Genomic DNA, 6000 nt, shown 5'->3' on the forward strand with positions numbered 1-6000 from the left:
TAGGTGGCGGTTTGTACGACCCAATACTTTCAGCTATCAATAATATGATATGTAATTGAAATTTTCGTGCCTAGTATGTCGGACCTCTAAGTGACCTCTAAAATTTAGGCGCCAGGTGCCTCCTTATAAAAAAAAATATTTAGTCGCCAATGCAAATTTTTAGTCGCCAGGCATATTTTACTTAGGCGCCGATTTTATGCTCGTCCATACAATTACGACCTAACATTAATGTTAAAACGATATCTATAATGAGTGAGAATTTAATTGGCGAACAATTGACCACTTCACCCGTCCAATTTACTGTGTTTCACAATTGTCGATTTTCTGGAATCAAAAATTATCTGGAGCAGCTTATTGTCTTATCTGGTTTACCTGAGCTCTGTGTACACTGACTCGAAATGTTGTTCGCACTGCGTAGTAAAAACAAACGTGACAAAGAAAACACAAGATATGTCCATTGCTAAAAAATGATTGTCTAAACTTTATAACTTTCTTTTCGCCTCTTCATAAAAAAATTGTTAAAAACGTTTTTAGTTCCGAAATTTGACGATCGCCAAGTCAATTTAAAATGGTTGCCAATTTGGCGACTTATAGATTTTTTTATTTTTTATTTTTTAGCTTATAGAAAAATTTAAAGTAATTAATTAAAAGCTGGTTAACTTAATTCTTTAATCGGTTAAATAAATTACTTCCATAATGTAATCATGATAACTTGTAGTCACTCTAGATTACATTTATATTTAAAAAGTTCTTAATAATTATTTTTCCAATGTTCAGGAAAAAAGTCATTTACAGGACATTTTATCCTAAATTTAAAACTCATTCACTATTAAATTAGTCCCCAATAAGAGCCCTGTATGTTATTCAAAAATATCTGATTTACCTTCAATACTTCAGAAAGCATGAGTTTTAATTCTTTACGTCACGTTCATTTTCAAGAAAAACACAGGGCAAGATCTGTATTGAAACCATACCTTGTTCTTGGTTGTGGACAGTTTTGCCTGATTTTCTCTGAGACAAACCCTTAATGTTTCTTCAAAATCCAGTATATGTCGAACAATTCTCACCATGCTTCATAAATATATTTATTTCAAATATAAATATTTCATTAGTGTTAATAGTATTATTGGATTTACCAGGATCATCAACAACAGAATCAACTACATCACTAACGTCCACAACTACTTCACTTGCATTACCAAAGAATGACTTATCGATATCAACAGAAAAAATTAATTCTTCAGAAACAACTGATCCATCGACATCATCAAGATATACATTATCAACAAAAAATAAATCATCAGCAACAAATACATCATTAACAAAAAATACACCAGCAACAACAAATATATCATCAAGAACAAATACGTCATCAACGAGTAGGCAGTCATTAACAACATCGGTTGCAGCTTCAGTAACAAGAACGACGTCAAAAATAAATTCAGATACAACTTCAAACAGAATAAGTACAACATCGGCAACAGCTATCCCTTCATCATCAACAAACAATATATCATCGGCAACATCATCTTATTCATCAAATGCAACAGCCACACCATTTACAACAACAAACACACAAACGGAGACGACAGATATTCAATCAACATCAGTAACAACATCTGAATCAGATGAGCAAACAGCAACAAGTAACCCGTCAACAACATTCATTGTATCATCAGCAAATTTAACTACAGATACTTCATCAAAAAACTTGACCATACCATCAGTTACAGCAAGCACATCATCACAAACAATTAATGCAACATCGGCAGCAGTTACGCCAACACAAAGTTCATCGTCGGGAACATTAATATCATCAGAATCTAAAATAACATCAATAGTCACACCATTTAGTGTACAAATAAATACCACGTTCGAGCCATCAACAACAACAATTACTCCATCAACAACAACAAATATTATATCCTCAGTTACAACAAACACATCATCAACAATAGCAAGCACTCCATCTTCACAAATAATAAAAACTTTAACATCAGCAACAGTTAAGCCAACACCACGTAAACCACCACCATTGATATCATTATCAGAAACTATAACATTACCATTCACACCATTAAGAAGCAAAACTAAACAATTAAACACAACTTTTACAGCATCAACAACATTAACTACAGCAACACCAATAATAATACAATCAACAACAACGAAATTACTATCAGTAACAACAAACATATCATTAACAACAGCAGGCACACCATCAAAAACATCAGTTACATCATCACTTATAACAATTATACCATCTGAAACAATTAAGCTAGTGACAAGTAAAATCGCACCAACCACGAAAATTCCATCATCACTGGCTTCTACAAATTCACCAAACAATCAAGCAACAGCCAAAACAAAGTCATCAACGCCGGTATACTTATCAACCATGAGTGCAAGCACAACTCAACTGCCTGCATCAACAAATGGAAAAAGTAGGTCAAGTTTAATTTTCTGCTTTCAAAATATTTTCTATATCACTCAAGATGTTGAAAAATATGCGAACCTCATTATCAGTTAATATTCAGGAAATCTTTGGGTGTCCTCCCTTGGATTTTAATTTGCTTTTCTTTCTATGCAATTCTTTAAATTTTCGTATTCAGAGAAATGTACCGAGAATCTTAGCTTAGATATCGGCGATTTATATTATACATATCATGGGTTTTATAAAGCTTCAATTCGCTATTAACAGCAATATTGTCTGAACATTTTGGTATATACAATATAAAAAGGGAAGATAACGAAGAGTGATCGATCTAAAAAAAATCTATAGACAAAACAACTATGTGAAGAGTACTTAAAAAAGACCCCTGGAAATTCCAGAGGCGGGATAAGGTGCCTAGGAGGAGTAAGCAACCCCTATTGATCTGTTACGACCGTCGCAAGCCCTATGCATGGATCAGGTATACGGAACATTCCGTAGTCAAATTCAGTATAAAAACAAAGACCTATCGATTGATATGAAACAAGTCAGCCAACATACGAGGCAATGACAGGTCATGTAATTTGCTTAAAAGGTGATTATAACGAGCATAGAATTTTACGAAATGCTGATTTTAAACGAAGTTGTTGAAATCCCTGTAACATTAACTTATCTGTTAATAGCCCGCCTAAGTTTAAAAATTGAATGTACTCGGATGGTTGTTAAAACGTTCGAAGACAAATTATGTTGTGAGAGCGTCATTTGCACAAAACAACATAAATCTGTACATTAAAAATCTTTCTATTGTTCAATAAATATGTGAAGGAGTAAGATCCTGTCACACCTATCTAGAGATAGTCCAAAGACATTTGAATTATTAAAATGTAAAGAAAAGACCCTGGGTTTCTCAAAATGTTGATGAAATCAAATGAAAAGAGACAGAGGTAAAGTTAATTATGGGTAATAAACACGACCTGTGGTTTAATCTAGGAACTAGTTGGCTGTTTAAATGGCAATTGTATTGATAAATACAGGTCATATTTTGGCATAATGGAATTTTAGGAAAGCGTTCTTATCAAAAATAATAAACAGGCAATCAAAACTTGTAATTTCTGAATGACTACGTGATACATGTATATATTATACATACTGGTAGGCTGGACTCATATATCCCAGCCCCACCCCCCTCCCCGATAAAAATGGTTGGAAGTGTTATTTGAAACTTACTCAATTATTTAGAAAACGCGAAAGTAAAATTTACATGATAAACAAATTGTTCTTTTTTAAGCATGTTTTTTTTCCGTGTGAACTTTAACTTTGAGGATTTTTTTATTATCTAAATCATATGATAAAATCAAAGTAATGATACAGTACTGAAAGACGGGGTCAAATAGTAAACTTCGTTACATGCATTTTACAAATTTCATTACTGCATGTTGAAAATATTTTGTAGAGCCTTGAAACCAACTTAATTTTTTTTTAAAAATAATTTAATATTAACATAAAATTAAAAAAAAACGTGAAAAATATATCTTAACGTTTTTCATTTACACTCTACATAATAGATTAATCAGTAATCACTAGTCAAGACACCTTTTTGAATTGTCCGAATTTCAAGGGGTCCGAATTAATATGATATTTATATATATGTAAACAATCGATGAGGCGTACGCAGTCTTGTCTTACGCAGCCGAGCAGTTTGTATACTAGAATGGTTCAATATTATGTTTTTCAGGTTTGAAATTTTCAAAACGATTCTTTAATTTGAGTAAGAAAATCTTCATATTTCTCTCTTAAGTTTGCTCTAGGGTGTTTGTATTTTAATCAAAACAATTTCTGCACTCTTTCATTTAGCGTAGATTTAATTCATGTGTTCTCCGCACAGCTTCCGTTTTGAGGCTTCAACTGACAGTAAACTAATAGACGGGGTCAAGTGACCCCGTCTAAAAAGATACAATATTACGGAAAAGGCGAAAATAATGATAGATGATCGATCTAATATATATATATATATATATATATATATATATATATATATATATATATATATATATATATATATATATATATATATATATATATAAACAATACAAATTTAATTTGTGAACAGGGCATAAAATACGGACCTTAGCAATTTCAGAGGAGTACATTTCTCTGATCGACCAATCAACCCCTCCGTAAGTCCTATATACTGATCAAGTAGACGGAAAATTCCATAGTCAAATTTAATGAAAACAAAGGCCTAACAATTGGTATGAAAAACGTCAGTTTAAATACGACCCAATTATAGGTTATAGTTGTTAACAAGGTTCATTATAGCGATCATAGAACTTACCAAATGCAGTCTTTTTACGAGGTTGTTGAAATCCCTTTAACGTCAACTTACATATCAGTAGACTGCCTCGATTTAAAAATTTATCTTAATAAAAGAATGCTCTTGAGTATTGAATAAGGTTGGAAAAGTGAACACCGTATGCAGGTGATAACGGAATATTACTGCAAATATAAGGAAACGTGACGATGGAAAAACTGAATTCCCTTCGTTTGTCTTACCATTTAGTTGTAAGTTGGTCCTTATCGTATATAGTCAGTAAATCATCCATACATAAAATAAATGTGGCAGACTCTGTGGTGTCTTTTTTAATTCAACTTCATTGGGGCGTCGACATATGCATGCAAGTAACTATGTTAATTGATAATACGTCGTCGATATATCGAGTTAAAGTCCACAGCAAGTATTTTCTTCTTCTCATGTAGAAGTTCTTGAATAAATTCTGCTTCGTATAAATATAAAAACAGGCCGGCTGCTGAAGGAGCACAAGTAGTGCCCATTGAAATTCAAATAGTTTTTTTTAAAGACCTGGTCTTCGAATACTACATAAATGTTGTCAATGAGGAACTCGAGCATCTTTTAATATCAACTTCAGAGTACGTCTTTGTAGAATCAGAGTGATTTTATGACGGGTTCCATAGAGTAAGCTATGACCCGGCTTACGAAATCGTCGAACTGCGCGGATTAATCAACGGATGCTAACCCAACAACCGCCGATAAAAACATTATGCTTTTCAAATTAAATCAGTTTCCGTTCTCAGAAAATTCATGTTAATGACGCTGTATTAAACTTTTCAAATATCAGAAATTTAGTTTTTCTCACGTCAGACAAGCTTTTAACAAAAGGTAATACCTTGTATGAGTGCAGGTAACCTGTACAGACAGGCTAATTAAGATTGTGACAACCTCTATTTATGGAATGATGGAAAACTCTACTGCCTCGCCTGGAATGTTGTTCCATTTGTAATGTAATGCGATATCCTGAAACTGAGGTTACACAGTGTTATAAAGGGGTGAATTAAAACCTGCTTCCCTTGTGTTTTAAAAATTCTTTTTAAATGTATGTAATATAACATGTAAATCGCCAAAAAATGTATGTAATATAACATGTAAAACGCAAAATAATATTTCTGAACTTCTTGTATATAACAGTTATTTCTTGTATGTTTCATGTAAAACGGTTCTGGTCACTGCTCTATAAATGAGCCCGGCTCTTTGTACTTCTGATTACTTTGGT

Source organism: Saccostrea echinata, unplaced genomic scaffold, assembly GCF_033153115.1.
Source record: "Saccostrea echinata isolate AGI-Se365-2 ecotype Australia unplaced genomic scaffold, CSIRO_AGI_Sech_v1 ptg000030l, whole genome shotgun sequence".
Classification (NCBI taxonomy): Eukaryota; Metazoa; Mollusca; class Bivalvia; order Ostreida; family Ostreidae; genus Saccostrea; species Saccostrea echinata.